The 21594-nt window shown below is 45.3% G+C and overlaps 1 protein-coding gene across 1 annotated transcript in view; it reads left to right on the forward strand.

The window, feature by feature from the left end:
• Positions 1–487: 487 nt before the first annotated feature.
• KLHL25 (kelch like family member 25) overlaps positions 488–21594 on the forward strand; it is a 44113-nt gene continuing 23006 nt past the window's right edge. Inside the window, exon 1 of the mRNA XM_084816446.1 lies at positions 488–693. The gene's annotated coding sequence lies outside the window, so the exon portion shown is untranslated. The remainder of the gene's footprint in view (positions 694–21594) is intronic.

The raw sequence follows: 21594 nt of genomic DNA on the forward strand, positions 1-21594 counted from the left end.
GGTTTCTACCCTAAAACACTGTTCTCAGGTGTTTCTAACACATGCCATAGCGTTTGGCATGTGTGTGTATTTTTTAAATAAAGGGGCCTTTCCATTCCGGCTTTTACACCCCATCTCCTAAATTAAAACTAATATAAGAGGGCTTATTGCTCATTTAAGGTCCTGCTTCAGTGGAGAGGAAGATCTCATTAAAAAAATAAAAAGCCCCTGAAGCCTCCCGTCTCAAGTAAGCAGCTCCAATTACCTTGATCACACTTCATTGAAAATCATTTATTCTAATTTAGAGGCTCCTGCGCCTTTAAAAATCAGGCTGCGCTCCTCTCTGTCTACCCCCCCCCCTCCCCAAGAGACCTCCGGTCCCATCCTAAATCAATTGGATTGGCCAATCCCGCGCGGAGCCCTCGCCTTTTCCCCTTCTTTCTTTCTTTTCCTTTCCCCAGGAGACCTATCGATTGGTGCGGCTGCATCACGCGTCACAATGCTCCCTCTTCTTGATTGGCCGCCTTGCACGGTAGGCTGCTGCCTCCGCCTCTTGTTTGGGGAAATTAGTTACTTTCAAGCCCCCCTTGATACATGGTATCATGTGAGTGAGCTACCTTTAAGCCGAGGGGGAAAGGGCGCCAGCGCGAATCAGGGGAGGGGGCTACGCAGGTCTGCAGATACGAGTCACCGCCCAGAGGGGAGATCTAGAAGGTGAGTTTTTCGGGTATGCATTATTTTCTCTCTCTAACTCCAGTGTTTGCCTTGATCTGATTGGGAATTAAGTAAAAAGAGAGGGCGGGGGGGGGGGGAGAGAAAAAAGGCATAGGAGGAGTGCAGCCAATTAATTCTTGGTGCGGTTAATATGTAGGGCATTCGTTGGGAGCTGTGGGAGAAACAGCGGTGCATGGCTATTGTCCCCCTCCCCGAGAATAGATCGCCTTTGAGTCCTGCCAGGAACACGCTGCACAAATGACCCAGGATGAGATCAAGGGATTTGGAGAGCTGGTTGTGCGAATTGCGCTCTGCCATGCCCAGTGGAGAAGCTGGAAGCAATTTGCAGAACAATGCTGGGATTAACCACAGAAAGAGATTATGGGATAGGGGAAGAAATCTAATTTTGGAAAACTCATTATGTATTTTTATATGTGTGTATAGGGGAACCTTAGAGTATGGACTGCTACTTCCCTATAGTAAATTGGTAGTTCCCCATCTCGATATTAGTATATGGGACCTTGGAGTGATCTAGACCTTTATCTGCTGAGTTCAGGCAAAGCTTTAAAATCCAGGTGATTTGATTCTCGTCCCCAACAAAACCGACAATGCTGTTTTGACTTTCAAAACTAAAGCCCCCCCCCCCCGCCCCATATGTTACTTGATGTTTTGTGATGCGTTGATGCAAAACCGTTGGAAGTAAAACCTTTTCCTATGAATTCTAGTTGAAAATATCCCCCCCCCTTTTTTTTGTTTTTGTTTAGTGTTGATGGCATGGATGGGAAAGATAATACCTTTTTATTAGGACATGCCCAAGGGTTCACAGTGTGGCGTTCACTCAAAAAGCGTGCGCAAAGATTTCATACTTGAGTTGGATGCTGAAAATAAACTTTAAAATGAAATGTGGGTTATTGTAAAAAGATTTGCTGTTTTAGCCATTTGTTTGTTTTTAAAATGTATGTGATTTTGAAGGGAGAGCTGCTTTCAGCATGGTTTTAGGAGGTGGTAAGGGCCCCCTCCTTTCACCACCCTCTACTGATCTCTGGAATATATTTGAATGCTCAGAGTAACCTTAATTAGGGTCATGGATTGCTACTTTCCTATAGTAAATTCTTAGTTCCCTATCTGATATTGGTATATGAGACCCTGTAGTGCTCTAGTCTTTGTCTGCTGTGCTCAGACAAAGCTTTACAATCCAGGTTATTCTCAACCTTTTTAAATTGTCCTATTCATTTGAGATGCACTCACACAAACTGGTGGCTGGGGGTGGGGGATGATTCCCCAGGCGACCTATATCAGATTATTCTGTGTGTTAGAGAGATCCTGCAGGAAGCTTTGATAATTGGATGTTACTTTGTGGTTGCATATACCTAGAAGGAAAGCAGCGCAATACCTTAAAATAATGTTTTGAATGCTTTCCTTCTGTGAATAAGAGCATCACCAAGTCTCTTATTATTGCATCCAGTTCTTTAAAAACCCGGCTTAAAATTCAGCAGCAAACAATGCTTCTCCCCTTGGAGACCACGCTGGTGAAAGGAATGAACTGCAGAAAGTGGCATCCCCAGAAGAGCTCTGTTCTCAAGTCTGCCATTGTGAGCAGAAGCAGCTGCTTCAGGTTGATTTAGATGAACTTGGTTCCTGTTTAGGCTGTCCTTGTTGATGTGCCTCCTCCTTAAAGACAATGGGATTTTTCCTTTACCCCTGTTGTCTTATTTCCAGCTATAGTGTTCATTAAAAAAGGGAAAAAAGGAAAATTCCTTAAGCAGCAGAATTAACCTTCTGACCCTAATTGTCCCCACTGGGCTTTTGGGGATCCATCTTCTTAAAGCGATAATTTGGTCAGTACTGCCTCGTTTAAAAAAAAAAAAAAAAAGCCTGGGCCTCCCTTGTGGGCTCTTGAAACTCTTCGCCTGCATGCACACACTTTTGTGTTCCCTAAGCTTGCAAAGGTTTCTTTCATCCAGCTATGTTTATTTGTCTATGCCAGCCTTGCTCAACATGGCAGCCTCCAAATGTGTTGGGACTGCAACACCCATTGTCCTCAGCCATAATGGCCTTGGGGTAGGCTGATAAATCCCAATAACAAGCCCCGTTACAAAACTCACACACTTTATTTAAAAAAAATAGATTAGATGTCCGATAAGCAGAAACACTAAACTCTCCTTTTTTTTTTTTGCTCTCTCTAAAGCCATGTAGCCCTTGCACATTTAAAAAAGGGGGAATTTTAATTCAGCACCAAGACAAACTGAATTCTGTCACCTGTACAAACTCATACAAAGGAGGTAAATTTACAAGGTGGTTCTTACTTTTTCACAGTCAGTTCTGCATTTTTAATTTTCATTTATTCTGCTATTTACTGGGTAGGCACATGCCACTTGAAGCGTTGCCCTCTCCCCCTCCCTGAACCATTGGAAATCTTGTTGAACAGAGTTTTCACCAGACGTCACCCCCAGCCTCTCAAGCATATTTTCAGCCATGAGGGCTAGAAACATACTGTGATTGTAACAATCAAAGCCAATATTTTCAAGAAGGTGCCTGCTAGAGGTGCCTGCTAGAGGTGCCCTGGCAGCCTCTTTCAGTAAACTCCAATAGCCAACTCAAGGCACAGATGAAAGGTTTCTTTTCAAGGCATTAATCCTTTTACAACTTAATGACTCTTTCAGATGCTAATCACCAGCGACTAAGCAAGAAACAGCAGAGTGGCCTATGCACCGAGTGGGCAGTTAATCCCCATTTGAAGGAGAGTCACTTGAAGACCCTGAACTTATGGGCTAGGGAGAGATCCTCCCTCTTTCCCTTGGGTCCAGGGGAGGCGGCCGTTGCTTGCGCGCCAAACAGGCACTACGCCTCCTTTCCGCACTCTCCATCGCTCTTTGCGTCTGCGTCGAGCGTCCAGCAATCCCCCCTCACTGCCAGGGTCACTATCTATCTCAGGAATGCCGGCAGGAGGAATCTCTGCCAGCTGCTGTGCCTGTGAGGGATGAGCTGGCTCCTCTCCCATGGATTGTTGCTCCTCCTCAGAATCAGAACTGCTCTGGGGTTCTATCGGCTCAGTTTCCACCCTGACAATAGGTTTCTTACACTTAAGCTGAATCCCAACCAACCCACAGCTCTGGGCTCTTAAGTTTCTTCCATATTTGCACGAAGATCCTGTCAAACTGCTTAGTTCAGTCTTCCCTGCCATTTTGGCCTCTAGATATTTTGGACTTCATCTCCCAGCATTCTTGGCCATTGGCCATGCTGGCAGAGGCTTCTGGGAGTTGAAGTCAAAAAAATCTGGAGATCTTAACCTTCTGCCCACTCCTGCCAGAAGTAATAAACCAGCACCTGAGGCTGGAAATGAAGAGGAAGCAAGTACAGATCTGTAACATGCTCTAGGTAGCACTATAGCTAATACATTTGCTGCAAACAACACTGGCTACCAGGTGAAGCTTCTAGATGCTTTTCACAGGCAGCCACATGCAGAGTAATGTATGTTGTAATAAACTCCTGCTTCCAGCACAATCCCACATGTCATGTAGCCCACGTTCAGTCTCTGACATTTCCAGTTTATTTGTTTGTTTGTTTGTTTATTACATTTCTATCTCCCCCAATAGCTGAAGCTCTATGGCGGGTCACAACAATTAAAAACATAAGATGCAATATAAAAGTTTTGAAGTCCAGTATAAAATAAAAGTAAAAACCAAAATAAAACCTAGTAGCAATACAAAGATGTGAAATATAATAACAGATTTAAAACAACAGAAACTGAATGGCTAAAATGCCTGTGAAAATAAGAAGGTCTTCACAAGGCTCCAGAAAGAGCACCAGGTGAGCCTCTCTGGGAAACTCATTCCACAGCCGGGGTGCCACAATAGAAAAGGCCCTCTTCTCAGTACCAATCCAACTCACTTCTTTTGGTGGGTGCTCACAGAGAAGGACCGCTGAGTATGATCTTAGGCTCCAGGCAGGTGTATATGTGAGGAGAAGATCCTTCAGGTAACCTGGCCTCAAGCTGTTTAAGGATAGGATAGGATCGAAGGGATAACCAAACAAACAAATAACCCTTCTTGAAACATTGGAGAGTCAATATCAATTAAGAACATAAGAGCAGCACTGCCAGATCAGACCAAAGTCCTGTCTAGTCCAGCACCCTTTGTTTCACAGTGATTACCTAGATGCCTCTGGAGGCCTACGAGCAGGACCAATAGCAGCTGGTAGCTCCATTGTGAGTGGGGTGGTGAATCCACTCTGGCTTTCTAAAGGAGCTATTGCATCCAAGGTGTGATAGCTCCTTTAGAGTTCTGACTGGTTCTGCCTGAAACCTGGAGCTGATTCACCGCCCCACTGACATCAGAGCCCCCAGCATCCATTGGCAGGACGAGGACAGGGGTCCTCTCCTGCTCCTCAGCACAGAGTCATGCTGCCTCTGATCCATGATTACTAGAAGCCAGTGATAGCCGCCTTCTCCTCCTCCATGAATTTGTCAAATCCTCTTTTAAAGCCATCTAAATTTGTTGGCCATCATCACATCTCGTGGTGGTGAATTCCATAGTTTTAACTATGCACTGGACTTCCTTTTGTCTGCCCTGAATGTCTCACCAATCAGCTTCATGGGATGACCCCACTGGGTTCTAGTATTATGAGCAAAGGAGAAAGACATGTGTCAATCCACTTTCTCCACACCGTGCATAATTTTATAAACCAGTTGGCAGAAGGGGAGTGCAATCAGAAGAACCATGGTGGTGTTGGTATCAGAATTCTTCTGTGCTGCCCACCCTGTTATCCCAAAGCTGGGAGAGTAGGTGTATTTTTCCTGCCCCAGGTTTTTCCAAATTCTCTCCCTGCTCCCTCCCACCCTAACAAAGGATTTTCACAATTATCTTTGGAATCCCTGGAATTCTTCTACCTGTTCTGGCTCTTGTGTTGGGCCAGTCTTGGCTAGGATAATCGCTGGAAGAGTTGCTAGTGGCTGACTCACCTTTGACTCAGTTGTTCATGGAACATGACACTTAAAACCCACTTGAGGGAGCTTGGTAGTAGAGCACATTTATTTATTTATTTATTTATTTATTTATTTATTTATTTATTGCATTTATACCCCGCCTTTCTCCCTCTTGCAAGGAACTCAAGGCGGCTTACATTATCCTCCTCCTCACTGTTGTATCCTCACAACAACAACCCTGTGAGGTGGGTTGGGCTGAGAGTCTGTGACTGGCCCAAAGTCACCCAGTGAGCTTCCATGGCCAAGTGGGGACTAGAACCCGGATCTCCCAGCTCCCAGTCCGTCACTCTCACCACTACACTACACATGTTCTGCATGCAAGAGGTCTCGGCTTTTCTACTTGGCATCTCCCAGTTAAAAAGGATCCCTGGCAGCAGGCCTATCAATGTTCTCTCTGCCCGAGGCCCTGAAGAGCTATGCTGGCTGGGGGATTCTGGGTGTTGTGGTCCAAAATATCTGGAGGGCACCAGGTGGAGGAAGCCTGGACTAGATGGACCAATGGTCTGAAAGTAGATGACATGTTAAGATGTTAAGATCTGTAGGCTTTGGCGGCAGCTTTCTGGACCACTGCATCAAGATGAAAGTTGATCAGGTTAGGATGTAAAGCCAAAAAGCATTAATAAGAATGCTTAGCACTTTATATAAGACTTTAGAGCAAGGGTGTCAGACAGTAGTTCTAGATCTACTGGTAGATCACTGGGACGGGCTATAGGTCAGTGGTAGAGCCCATGCAGAAGGTCTCAGTTTCAATCACCTTCATCTCCAGGTAGGGTTGAAAAAATTCCTGCCTGAAACCTCGGAGAGCTGCTGCCGGTCAGTGTTGGCAAATACTGGGCTCGATGGACCAAAAGTCGAACTCGGTATAAGGCAGCTTCCTATATTCCTGTGTTCCTGTTTGCAGTAAATTGTCACGGATTTCTGACTCTCCATTGTTTAAATAACAGCAACAAAGCAACTCTCCCCTGCCCTAAATTATATTGCTGAAATGAAGAGGGTGGTGTGGGGAGAGTCAGGAGTGGATTTTTGTGCGGAAGGACTGTGAGCAGCATTCACGTCTGGTACTCAAAACAAATCCTTGAGCTCAGAAGGCTTCAATTCTACATTTGTCTTTTGGTGGCTCTCAGGATTCCAGTAAAAAATAGACCTTGCAAGGGTGGAATCTGCCCACTCCTGCTTTGGGGGTTTTCTGAAGCATTTCATGGATGGCATCGCGATTCTTGCGGCAGCCCTGGAAAATGTGCAGCTAGGACCTCATTGTAGCCAGGAAGTAAGGCCTTTCTGCAGCGGCCCATTGGTGTGAGACCAAAGAACATTGGCCGCATGATCCGTGCTCATCTGTATAGACTGAATGCCTGTCAAGGGGAAGCACCATCATAGTGGCGCCAGTGTGGTGTAGTGGCTAGAGTGCTGGACTGGGAGTCGGGAGATCCGGGTTCTAGTCCCCACTCGGACATGGAAGCTCACTGGGTGACTTTGGGCCAGTCACAGACTCTCAGCCCAACCCACCTCACAGGGTTGTTGTTGTGAGGATAAAATGGAGGAAGGAGGAGGATCATGTACGCTGCCTTGAGTTCCTTGGAGGAAAAAAGGTGGGATAGAAATGCAATAAATAAATAAATAAAATAGTGGCAACCCCTACCCTACGTACGTTTAGCTGGTCATGTGAACCAGCGCTTCTATGCGCTGGTTCTGTACATACAGTTGGGGTCTCTGTACATAAGCGCACATGCAATCCATTCTTGTTAGTATGGTTACTATATTTTACTGTTTATAGACAACAGTCTAGTACACATTTACCTGGGAGTAAGTCCCATTGAACTCAGTGTGGCTGTCTTCTGAGTGTACAGATATAGGATTGCATTGCACAGCACTTTGCTGTGTTATTTTACTCACCCTCACAACAACCTTGTAAGGTAGCTAGCACTGTTGTTCCCAAACTATAGATGTGGGGGTTAGTCTGTGCCATCTTTCCTCCCCGGCCCTGAACGGACCTGGTGAATTCATGGCTGAGATGAGGTTTGAACTAGAGCCATCCCAGCTAAACAGCTCCTTCTCCATCAGTGCACTTAACTTGATTTAGTTAAATCATGAACTGTGCACCTCATCTCCATAATTCCAAAGCAATTTGCTGGGCCATCAACTTCTTAGGCAATAGTCAGAGTTAGGAGCAAGTGGAACAAGGCAGACGGGACCAGGCTACATGCATAGATAAGCTACGATTAAGAAAGTGTAATGGAAGCATGTATTTACCCTGCGCTTCAAAATCCAAACTTTGTGTCATTGTGACTCAAATTCTGTACTGAGATGAAAACATAGAAATGTGCATGTCTGTGTCTGTATCATGCATAATTTCTTTTACTTAATTATTTAGAAGATTTCTATTCCACCCTTCAGTGCAGCTAACAGGTGATAACAAAAATCAGAATAATTAGCCAATGTATTAAAACTAGACATGTGAAGGCTTGAAGGGTGGGTGGAAACAGACATATCCCGGGGGGGGGGGGTATTTATTTATGTATTAAATATTCTGGGGCTTACCTATTTTTTCTGCGATTTTCCAGGTCTACATCTCTAAAACAGGCTAAAATAGTAAACAAACAAAACAAAGGCAGCTGAAAAAAGCCATATTGTAAAAGGGGAACAAAATGAACTTGATGAAAATAATAATAATAACGTGCCAAGCAAGCATCTCCTTGGAGAGAATGTTCCACAGATGGGATGCCACAGCTGAAAAGGCCCTGTCTGTAGTGTGCCAAAAAGGCCCCGTCAACCTTCCCCAATCTGGTGCCCTCCATCGCTGAAGGGCACCAGATTGGGGAGGGCCTGTTCAGAACATGGGAGTGTCTGGAGATAAGCTGCTAACAAAGATTTTAATGCACTAGCAAGTACATGTGGAAAAAGGCAGTCTTTTAGGTACTTGGCTCCCACCTCGGTCTCAAGTCATATCAGCTTCTCCCATTCATGTGGAAGGACTTGAAAGTATGTTGACCTTCAAAGTCTTTGACCACTGGCAGTCCTGGCCATTCACACATCCTTTTGAGATTTCACCAGGCATTGCTCACATTCTCAAGCATATCTCCTTGGTCCTGCGGACTAGAGGCTTGAATAATTTCAGAGTGAACAGCAAAGATGCTCAAGATGTTGGCTTCTGCGTGACCTGTCAAACTGCCTGTTTGCACAGGGGGACATGGAATGCCTCTACAACCTGACACACACCAGGGTGGCCAAGAACATAAGACCGCCAGGGAAAACCTGGAACGAGTCACAGAAAATTTGCGCATACTTGCACACAGCACATAGTTAACTATGGAATTCGCTACCATAAGACGTAGTGATGGCCACCAATTTGGATGGCTTTTGGGGGGGGGATGATTAGACAAATTCCTGGAGAAGAAGGCTATCAATGGCTCCTAGTCCTGATAACTCTATGCTACCTCCACTACCAGAGGCAGTGAGCCTATGTACCCCAGTTGCTGGGGAACATGGGTGGGAGGGTGCTGTTGCACTTGTGTCCTGCTTGTGGGTTCCTGGCCGACAGTTGGTTGTGTGAACTTAGTGCTGGACTAGAGGGACCCTTGGTCTGATCCAGCATGGCTGTGCTTAAGTTGTTAAGATCTGAGTTGTTGAGAGAATTCCAGGTCAAATGGATACAGCGGAGGAGGTTTTAGTATTATTTTTTACATATTCTCATCTCTTGCCAGGAATGGTCAGTAATCTGCTGCTGAAAGGGACGCAGGAATTAGAAGCATGCACATTGAAACCTGTTATTGAGGGTTGAGTTTCCTCCCATCCTTTTGCAGACTGTAAACGAAACTGCTGCTGCCTCCTGGGCTGCGTTGCTTAACAAGAGCCCTTTTTGCTGGAAACGCCTGCTAGGAAGCATTTAGCAATAACATGCTGCATCGGGGGCCCTGACATGACCTTTAACCGAGATCACATCAATGTGTCTCTGCTCATCAACTTTACATCCCCACGGTGGTTGTTAGCTCTCCTCCAGCTGGTAGGGCCTGCTATGGTGCCTCCCCTGCCAGCACTGGGTAGGTCTCTAGCCTTCTCGTGCAACACTGACTCATTGCAGCCTGCCTGCTCACAAACATGTGAGTGCTGACGACTTAACTTGTCAGCCTAAGGCCTTTTGATGTATTACGCAGGGACTCACAAAGGTCAGAGTGAAACACCAGGAGAGGGCATAGCGCTCGTGTCATGATCTACTAACCTATGGCCTAGAATTCATAGAATAGTAGGGTTGGAAGAGGCCTATAAGACCATCGAGTCCGACCCCCTGCTCAATGCAGGAATCTAAGTCAAAGCATCCCTGACAGATGGCTGTCCAGCCTCATCTTGAATGCCTCCAGTGTGGGAGAGCCCACCACCTCCCTAGGTCATCGGTTCCATTGTCGTATTGCTCTAACAGTCAGGACGTTTTTCCTGATGTTCAGACAGAATTTGGCTTCCTGTAACTTAAGCCCATTCTTCCATGTCCTGCACTCTGGGATGATCGAGAAGAGATCCTGGCCTTCCTCTCGGTGACAACCTTTCAAGCCCTTGAAGAGCACTATCCTATCTCCCCTCAGTCTTCTCTTCTCAAGGCTAAACATGCCCAGTTCTTTCAGTCTCCCCTCATAGGGCTTTGTTTCCAGTCCCCTGATCATCTTTGTTGCCCTCCTCTGAACCCTCTCCAGTTTGTCTGCATCCTTCTTAAAGTGTGGCACCCAGAACTGGACACAGTGCTCCAGATGAGGCCTAACCAGTGCCGATTAGAGGGAAACTAGTACTTCACATGATTTGGAAGTTATACTTTTATTAATGCAGCCCAAAATAGCATTTGCCTTTTTTGTCTTGGCATGCAAGGCTGCAGAGAAGGATGAAAAGGGTCCATCCTGTATGCCTTTCCAAGCAAGGGTACTACATGCCTTTCTTGTTCCACTTTGTACTTTGCCAAGGTATTATTCACAGGGTGCTCTTCTGAAACGGATATTCTTGGCTGTTTCAGTAAACTGGTCTGACAAGAATATGGTATTGTTAACACCTCCAAAGAAGATTACCCTCACCCCGCCACTTAAAATCAGTGGTGTAGTGATAAATTTTTAAGTGCAGGCACTCTTCCTGAGAGTTCCCATAACCATGCCCTTGAGGAGAGTTTGAAGATGCAGGCAGCTATGTTGATCCATATCAACAAGCCAGTTCTAGTACTTTTCATCTCCACCAGGAACGAGTCTTTTGTAAAGCCAGTGCTTTTTAATTGCCCATTCAAACCAAGCAAAATACTTTGTATTACAGCGGGGTAGCTCGCAACAACATACTAGGGCTGTTCACACAACCTGTTAATCCACACTCTGTGGTTGAGTGGGGTTGTTGTTGAACCGTGGGTTAGCATGATGTCTGAACCCAGGACATTTTCCACAGGGTGGCTTGTTAACCACCCTGAACAACCCAACAACATACCATGGGTGCTCAAGGTGACTTGTTTGAGAAAAATAAGCTACACGGCATGGTTAACAAGCCACCCTGCAGAAAATGTCCTGGGTTCAGACAACACACTAACCCATGCTTCAACAAACAATCCACGGTTCAACAGCAACCCACACTCAACCACTAAGTGTGGGTTAGCGTGTTGGGTGAGCTCAGTCACTGATGCAGGGAAAGTATATTTCCCCACTCAGTTACTGTGACGATTGCAGCTAAGCTCAGAGGGGACAGGGGAATTTGAGGTGGGGGGTTGGCAGATGCTGCTGTCATTCCTGCTAATCGAAAAGTCCCAGTGCCTTGACTCTGCGAGCCTGGGCTCCCCTACAACACTGTTTATGATCGGATTGTGGCTACACCTTACATCAGCTTTCCCCAACCTGGTGTCCTTCAGATGTGTTAGACTACAACTCCCATCATCCCTGGCAATTGGTCAGGCTGGTTGGGGTGATGGGAGTTGTAGTCCTGCATATCTGGAGGGCATCAGCTTAGGCCAGGCTAACTTAGATATTCAAGTGCTACTATACCTCAGTCACTTTCACCCTCTTCACTGTAACGGAGCTTTTACTGGAACATTGTTAGTTAGGATATTGTAGAGTTGGGAAGAGAGCAGAAAAGGGCAACTAAAATGATCAACAGGCTGGAGCAGCTCCCCTATGAGGAAAGGTTACAACGGCTGGGGTCGTTTAGCTTAGAAAAACAGCCAGTAAGGGGAGTTAAGATAGAGGTGTATAAAATTATGCATGGTGGGGGGAAAGTGAATAGGGAGACATTTCTCTCCCTCTCTCATAATACTAGAACCCAATGGGGTCATCCCATGAAGCTGATTGGGGGGAGGTTCAGGACAGATAAAAGGAAGGACTTCTTCACACAACGGATAGTTAAACTATGGAATTCGCTACCACAGGATGTAGTGATGGCCACCAATTTGGATGGCTTTAAAAGGGGGTTAGATAAATTCCTGGAGGAGAAGGCTATCAATGGCTACTTGTCCTGATGGCTATGTGCTACCTCCAGTACCAGAGGCAGTGAGTCTATGTACACCAGTTGTTGGGGAACATGGGCAGGAGGCTGCTATTGTACTCACGTCATGCTTGTGGGTTCCCCTTGACAGCTGGAGAACCTGCGTGTATAGATTGCTGAACTAGATGGACCCTTGGTCTGATCCAATAGGGCTCTTCTGATATGCTTCTTCTGTTGTATAGCTCCAAAGCTGCAAGGATCATGAAGAAGCGAAGACAGTGCAAAGTTAGCACTGCATGACAGCAAGACATCAGCATGATGTCCCTGGCTGGGAATCCATCCAGCAATGGAATAAGTAAAGGAAAGCAAGTCCAATATGCCTCATTTGCAGAATTTGGGGTTTCCAGTTATGGAACCATTTGATTTTACTGTTTGTTTCCACCCTAAGCTGTAATGATGATGACGGCTTAGTTGTGCTGTGTGCCAGAGAGATCAGTTTGGACATAACTATTGGACATTCCCCACCCCTTGGGAACCCTGTCACTGTAGTTTGGGGGACGGATCTCTACTATAAAATTGTGAATGTCCTCGCCAAAATACAATTCCAATGATTCTTGGCGTGGGGGAGTTAACGATGGCTAATCCAGTATGCAACTGCTGAAATATGTCGGTGTTGAGGTGCCCAGCAACCATTTCATACCCATGGAGTGAACACAACAACTGCAGTCTATCAAACTCTTTTTAAGGGCTGCAGCAAAACCAATCACCTGGGTGATCTTAGAATCATTTGCAAATGACAGTACTGTCAGCCCGTGTAAGCTGCTTGGACTGAAGCAACAATGCCCACACCCAAACCTATGTTGCTTAAAATGTAAGCAGGGAAACGCCCCTACTGCCAAACCAATGCCAGGAATGTGTTTCACAAGACATTGGACAGGACTGCAATCCTTCTGCATATATAAAGCTAACTAAAGACCACAGTTGAACATCCATCCATCCATCCATCCATCCAGAATAGATCTAAAATTAAGTGGTGTCCTTGCTGATGTTTCCATGAAGGTACAGGATCTCTTTTAATGCAATGGGGTTCTTCTTTCCCAACCTACTTTTTGACAGCTGCCTGTGTTCTGCTGTTGACATTTTCCTGTTTTGTGCTAAGTGCAAGTTACTATTTTTATTCCTCCCTTTCCACGTGTTTACTGGGAGGTGCAATTAGTAACAAACATCTATTTAGGGCCAGCCAGCTGCAGTGGCCCATGGGGGAATGTGTTGGTGCAAGAAAGCCCCGAAGGAAGATATTTGGCTACGTGTGCATCTACAGGAAGATCGCTCTTCTTTCAGGCAAACGGCCAAAGCTCCTGTCCTCAGAACAGAGTTTCTGGGGGTGACCATCTGGAGACTGCAAGGACTGATGGCCTTTGGGTATTCCAGAGGTACAGTGCTGCATATGCACATTACGAAATTAGAAGTGTATGTGGGAGTATTGACATGGTTACTTTCCCATGATCTAAAACACTGAAATCTGGTACATGCATGATCCAAGGCAAAGTTACGTTGTTAGTTTTCTAGGAAAAAATGGAATATTTGTATTTCTTTCCTTCCAAGCTATGGGGGTGGGGGGACAAACACAACAAGTACACCCAAAGGCTCAAAGTACTTCCACAGCATCCAGAAAGCTGAAACAAGGCAAATGTATAGCTCCACACCCTGATTCCTAGGAAAGCTTAAAGGTGAGTGTGTGTCTATATCCCTCCCTCAAAACGAAGGCTATTAAATACGCCAGAGAGCTGGCATAGTGTAGTAGCTAAGAGACTGAGCTGTGATCAGAGAGTCCTTGGTTTGAATCTGACCTCTGCCATGAACTCGCTAGGGGGCTTTAGGTGAACTGCTCTCAGCCTCGCACTCCTTCCCCGGTCTGCAATATGGGTGATCATGTTACAGGGTTTTTGTATGTATTACGACTAGAAGCATGTGAAGTGCTTTGAACACTTGGAAGTGGTACACTTAACGTTAAGGGTGATGGTGATGATGATAGTAAAAGGCAGTGGCATTCCTAAATGGCGATAGTACTTCCATATTCGCTAGGTAGCTGAAATTAGTGCATATGTGGTCTCGTGGTTATAGTGTTAGACTAGGACTCAGAGACCAGAGTTCTAGTTCCCTCTCGGCCATGAAGTTGATGTGGGTGACTTTGAGCCGGTCACTGACTCTCAATGTAACATCATACAGGGTTGTTGTGAGGATAAAATGGAGAGAGGACCACCATGTAAGCTACCTTGGGTTCCTTGCAAGAGGAGGGGAAAAGGCAGGATATAAATGTAATAATACATACATACATACATAAAAATACATAGCCCAAGATGAGGGAGAGGGGGAAATTCCACTTAGCAGCCAGGAATGTAGATTTGTAATTGCAAAATGCAAGCTAAATTTACGTGTGTGCGCGCTTATATTTATATATTTAATAATTTGATGAATAATTTCTTAACATATTTAAGATTTTTAAGATTATAAATTGCAGCCTGCATCTGCTAGGTGCCTGGGATGATGTACAATTAAACATACCATAAACAGCATAAAACCAAGAAGAACGTGCCACAGTTCACTCTCACGCACACATACGTGTATGTATGTGTGTGTGTGTGTGTGTGTGTATATATATATAACATTGTGTACACACACACACACACACACACACACGTACAGGTGGGCATTGAAATGGCAATTAAAGGTGATGCTGACAGAAGGCTTTATTCTCTTATCTCGTTTGCATTTGTCATCTCCTCTCTAGCTTTCTCAGCAAATTTCCACTCCACTCCCCAGCATTGCATCTTGAGGATGTTGGTTCCTGTCCAGAACTTTGATTCCAGGTGCCTTCAAACCCCGACCTATTCATCTTTGGCAGATTATGCAAATAATTAGATCGCATGTTTACCGAACGCGCTGCCCCTTGAGTCACTCTCCAGATGGAGAAGCTGCTTAATGCCACATAGGCTGACAAGGGAAGACATGAAGGGCTCCGCCTCTTACCAATGAAAAGGACGGGTCGAATCTCCTCTTGGTGAAGGTCACCCAGAGTTGACGTTTGGCAAGGAACTCATTGTTGAACGCCAGACTAGATGCCATATTTTCATCCTATTAATAAGACGAATCAAGCGATTTGCTAGATGCCATATTTTTCCAGACGCTGTATTTGCATCCTATTAATAAGATGAATCAAGTGGCTAAGGTTCCTTTAGAGAGCAGTCCTATGGCCACTAGGCATTGTCTAGATGGCCATAGGATTTTTCAGTTGGGGGGGGCTGTTTTCACACCGTCGCTGCCTCCGCACTCACAAATGGAGCACGGAGAGGGTAAAACAGGGCATTCCCGGGGCGGGGAAGGGAGGAGACCATGGAAGCTGTTTTAGACAGCTTCCTATCCGGTCTCCAGGCCCCTTCCCTCCCTGAAAACCACATCTAGCCAAGAATGCAGGGCGGCTGAGGCATGGAGGGGACCCTCCTATCTGTGCTGCGGCCACCTGCATATGATAGACAGTGTGGTGTAGTGGCTAGAGTGTTGGACTGGGAGCCCAGAGATCTGGGTTCTAGTCCCCGCTCGGCCATGGAAGCTCACTGGGTGACTTTGGGCCAGTCACAGACTCTCAGCCCAACCTACCTCACAGGGTTGTTGTTGTGAGGATAAAATGGAGAGGAGGAGGATCATGTAAGCCGCCTTGGGTTCCTTGCAAGAGGAAAAAAAGGCGGGATATAAATGCAATAAATAAATAGACGTTGGTGTCTGAGTTCGGGGGCTACCAACTATCTCAATAGGATTGCGCCCTTAATCATTTTATTTTGCCTTTGATGAGAAAACAATGGTTCTAAAGCCAAAAAATGATGATGCATGCATCCTCTCTTCAAACATGGGTGGGCACCCTTTTTGGCTTTCCCAGCCTTACCTGGATTCTACCTGGGGCCCTTTGCATGCAAAGCAGATGTTCTTCTGCTGAGCTACGATGTCATCTGCCACTGTGGGGGCAGGATCAGCGGTAGCAGAGCCAGGCTCACAGGAACACAGCACAGGCACTTTTCTTTATTAGCAGGGACACTGTCATCATCTGCCCCCCCCCCCCCGAATTCCTTGTCCCCTTGTGTGAGCTTAGCTGCAATTCTTACAGTTGCTGGATGGGAAATGGATTTTCCCAGCAAAAAGACCTTATTCCTTGTTGCAACATAAAGTATTTTGGCTTTGCAAAAGACCTGCTCCTAGCAGAAAACTCCTACAACTGGTTTGTTGATATGGATCAGCAAAGCTGCCTGCAATTTTGGACTCTCCTTGGGGGTGTGGATATGGGAACGGTCGTGTTGAGTGCCTGCACCTCCAGATTTACCACTATACCACTGGGCAGGATAGATCTTTGGTTTGATCCAGCAGGACTGATTTTAGGATTAACATGAGTCGTTTTATATCTTGTAATATTTTTGTGACAATTGCTGTATCCACGTGGGAGCTGCTCCATGTGACCCGCTTTGTACACACAGCAGCGTCAGTGCCACATTTCCACGTGTCCCTCTTGCCTCAGCTTGTTTGTGTGAATCATTTTCAGCATGGGATCATTTAAAGCGAAGAGGCAATAGAACCATGTGGTACATATTCCACTTTAAAGCTTAACAGTCAGTTTAGTTTTTAAATTGTTTCCAATCCCCTGAGCCTTCAGGGATGAGTGCAGGAAAGTCTGAAAGCCTTAAATGGGTGCATTTGTGATGTGGGGATAATAAAATTGGTGCCTTAATGCAGCTTCCTGCACAGGCAGAGGTGTTTACTGGTTTGGGTGTGGGCGGAGGCGGGTGCCTTAAGTCGATACCATTAAGGGGATGGATGCATATTTCATTTTGTTTCTCACTTTGGGGGTACCGAATTTCTCACGTCTTCACTCGCTCTCCAAAACATGGATGAATGCTTGTGAATGTCTGCTTGGCAGACACTGCAGAGCACATCCACTCTACATGGGTTAATGAGCAGCCCCTGGTAAGGGCAATAGGGAGCAACTGAGGCCAGTGGAAGAAAAATGTCAGCCACATGGTGTAGGGCCGCTTTTTGGTGGCATGCACTCATTCTCTTTAAGGCTCTGTTCAAACCTCTTTTCCAGGGAGAATCGGGAGAGGGCAGAGGGTGTGTCCATTATCTCTCCCCGCCCCGCCTTCTGCCTTTGTGCCTATAAACAGGTGGTGGTGACATGCAACGGAACAACTGCCGTCTTTGACATTGATTACGTTGGTGCAAAAATCCAGCCAAAAAGGTGGGGAAATTTATCCTAATCCAGCCTTCTCCAACCTAGTATCGTGCAGATGTTTTGGGCTCCAACTCCCATGATCCCCCGGCTGGGTGGGATCATGGGAGTTGGAGTCCAAAACATCTGCAGGGCGCCGGGTTGGAGAAGGCAGAATTAGTCCTATTCTAGTCCTATTTAGACTAGATGACACACCCAGGATGAGTGAATGCAGAAGAGGCCCATGCATTCAGTTGAACATGTCGTATTATACGTGGCCTTATCATAACATGCTCATCTGCTTTTCCAGGAAGAGAAGCTATGCACATACAATTGATCCTTTGCAGGCCTGTTGCCACACTCCTGTGTTCTCTCTCCTGACCCACACACATTCACTCCCCATAGTCATGTCACCTGAACTGGGCTTTCCTCTTCTCCCCCACCCCCACTCCTGTGATGGGATGGTTTCCAGGAGGTTTTGCTGCCCTAAATTAAAGGTAATCTGATTTAGCACGTTTGTTTTGACTTGCACTTAGTCAGTACAACCGAAGTATGATGAAGTACGTGCTGTATAAATAGCTAATCCCCCCCCCCCATAGTTAAAAATAGCAAAACTGCAATATTTGATAGGGAGGCTGGGGGGAGAAAGTCAATAAAGTGTTCTTTCTTTGGTGTAAAGGTTATATCCAAATGATTCAAAGCCTTGCTTGTAAATATTTTAAGATATCTCAGATAGCATATACTTCCCTTACATTATTTAGGTTTTAATGGGAGGAATGAAGACATGGAAAACTGTGAACATACTAATTTTAGCATGCCTAAAGAGCTGTGTGTATAACTATATGTGCTTCCTAGGGATAGTCCCTTGGAAAAAAGTTAATTGCAGCTCTGATTTTTCAATTTGCATCTATTCCAGTTGCTCAGTTTTGACATGTACTGTGTTCATTCATTATGTCGGGGGTGGGGGGGAATGCAGGATTGTGCGTTCTGCTTTATTTTTTTACAAGAACCCTGAGATCCACCAACCAAAGACTGGTGCAAAAGATATATACACTTAGAATTAAATAATTCTGAGCCCAGGAACTTGTTTTGAGTGCCAGAACAGAACTGAGCTCACTGTCCTTCGGCATAAAAATCCAGTCCAGGTTGCCCAACACTTTCAGCAATTTTATTTTAAGATGCAGGTGGGGAAATCATTTTGTTGGTGCGAAGTTTAAAAAGCTGGGAGTCAGAAATCCTTGCTGATCTCCTGCAGATCACACACAGATCCGCCTGCTGCCCACCCCTGCATTACGTTGCTAACTCTCTGAAACAATGCATTTTTGAAACATATCGTGGTGGAAAAACATCCAGAAAAAAGTTCTGTTAACACCCAACATCACTGCCCCCACCCCCCACCCAATTTCTCTTGAAGCTTATCCAGGGTTTGTTTCCATTAAAGTCTCCAGGTCTTTGCCTATTGTTTGGGAATGTGCAGCAGAAGGCAGGGGGAGAGAGAACACCCCTCCATTATTCCTGTGGGATTCCAGCTTTGTAATTTTCTCTCTTGCATGTTTGGCCAAAAGAAAAAAAAAAAGTCTGTTCCCTCCAGCTAGATTCTAGTCAGCTGGAGATGGGTGAGCTACGTGGGCAATTTTGGAGCCAAGCAAACCCAAATTGGGGATGTATGCTCTGTATGGGCAAATAACTTTTGGCAAGGCCTTGTTGTAGCAAGTGGAAGGATGAATGGAATCCAGATGAGTCAGTTCAGAGAAGCAGGTAGGAAAGGCGGCTTGCCCAGAGTGGATGACCATGGGGCAAGGCCAATGTAACATAACTTGTGAACTCCCCAACGGAGCACAGCCCTCTGGCAAACACTCCCATTTTTTACATTTATATTTTCAGTCCCAGCGTAAACAAGTTCATCAAGTCCTTAAATGGTTTCAAGCTTCCTCTGAGGCCCAATTTCAGCCGAAAGGCGCCTCACCCATGTTTAAATCGAATGAATAAATAAGCGGACATGGTTGGCAAGTTGCGTTTGACTTGGTAAGCCACAAGATGGGTCTACCCACAACTACTAAGAATGCACCCATTTGCTCTGGTGTTGTCAACTGTTTCCCTCCCCTCGTGAGTCTTTGATAAGCCTGAGGGCTGGGCCTAGGTTTATTTGGATTAATGTACAGTAGACGTGGGCAAAGTGATGAGGGATGGAAAATTTCCCGGTGCCTAATATTTCCATGGAATTTTCTTTTTCCATTTCATACGTTCATTAGTAATAGTGAATGGCTGCCAATCACAAATACAATGTTAAGCATGCTTGGCCATTTCAGCATTGTACGTTAATGTTTTTCAGGTGATTACTTGTGAAATACATATATGTCTTGGTGTGAAATGGAACTAATAAGTAGTGGTAGTGGAACTGAAGTTGCTCCCCCCGCCCTCTAATAATCTAAGTTGAACTTTTTTTGAAATAGATAAGTGCTTCTCAGCCTATCATGCACAGTTCTTTGGGTTGCTTAAATTGGCATGTCAACAGTTTTCCGTACCTTTGTTTTTTCCCTTAAATTTAAACAATGTAAATGGAAGTACATACTATTGTTTTACATTTTTACAAGTATTCCAATAAAAATATCTACATGATATAGCATTTAAATCACATTAAGAGTGCAATCTTATGCATGTTTAGACTGGAAAAAGTCCTCCAACTCCCAGCATGGACGGATGGGGGATGTCTGGGAGTTGTAGGACTTCTTTTGGTCTAAACATGCATAGGATTGCACCCTAAGCATGCTTTATTTCTCCCCCCCCCCCCCGCCCAAGTATTTCAAGTCAAAAACTCATAGTGGGACAAAAAAATAACACTTTTCGAAAGCTTTGGTTACTAAATGCAAGTAAATCATTAAGCTAGCTAATACCAATTTAAAATCTAAATTAGATCAGGGCATCAGAACATTTTCTGAAGCAAACTGAAAATTTTCCAGTGCAAGATACTCTTATTTGCATTGGAATTTTTCCCATTAAAAAATTTCTGGAAAATCCACATTACTAGGCAGGCAGACACCAAGCTTCCGGGATCCATCCATCCATCCATCCATCCATATTCTGGACCCCCCAAATCCACTACTCTGAGCCAGGTGCAAAATGGTGGCTCAGGGGTGGAGTCGATTACCTACTGCACCCCATAAACTGTACATTGGGATAGCCTGTATATGTAAGTACATTGCTGAGTTAGTGCACTGCATAAAGGCCTGGTCAAAGGCAACCAATTTATACTTGCAAATTACAGATGAGTTACAGTCTGAGAGAGAAGCAACTGGCACAAGACTAGCCTTTGCAGATCCTTTTTTTTTACTGGCAGTTTTGCTTGCTGTTGTTTAAACTTTTGGGAGTCTAAAATCTTTGCTGAGCAACGACAGATCACCGAGAGATCTACCAAATTTCTCCCGATCCAACGTCTGTACTCGTCTGATGTACAGCACCTTCTTAATGTCTGTGCTCTAGAAATAATGATTGTGCAGGCCTGCTGTGAGGCTAGTAAATGGCTTCCCGACAGAGGGCACAGGAGGCACGTGGGTGGTTTGGCCAAGATCAGCCTTCCCCAACCTGGTTCCCTCCAGGTGTTTTGGACTCCAACCCCAAGAAGTCTAACCACTTGCCATGCTGGCTGGAGCAGATGGGAGTTGAAGTCCAAAATATCTGGAGGACACCAGGTTGGGGGAGGCTAGTCTTGATTCTCATGTGTGTATCCTACCCTTCAGGAGACAGCAACTCAATCCATCCCAAAGAAAAAGAAATGCAAGAAAGCAAAGTGGCTGTCTGATGAGGCTTTACAAGTAGCTGAGGAAAGAAGGGAAGCGAAAAGCAAGGGAGAAAGGGGAAGATATATCCAACTGAATGCAGAGTTCCAGAGAATAGCAAGGAGAGACAAGAAGGCCTTCTTAAATGAACACTGCAAAAAAATCAAGGAAAACAATAGATTGGGAAAGACTAGAGATCTCTTCAAGAAAATTGGAGATCTCAAGGGAACGTTTTGTGCAAAGACGGGCATGATAAAGGACAAAGAAGGCAGGGACCTAACGGAAGCAGATGAGATTAAGAAGAGGTGGAAAGAATACGCAGAAGAACTATACAGGAAAGATCTGAATGTCCCTGATAGCCATGATAGTACGCTCACTGAACTTGAGCCGGACATCCTAGAGAGTGAAGTCAAGTGGGCCTTAGGAAGCACTACTAACAACAAAGCTAGCGGAGATGACAG

Source organism: Heloderma suspectum, chromosome 11, assembly GCF_057233095.1.
Source record: "Heloderma suspectum isolate Gila_16-S chromosome 11, 16-S_ref, whole genome shotgun sequence".
Lineage (NCBI taxonomy): Eukaryota > Metazoa > Chordata > Lepidosauria > Squamata > Helodermatidae > Heloderma > Heloderma suspectum.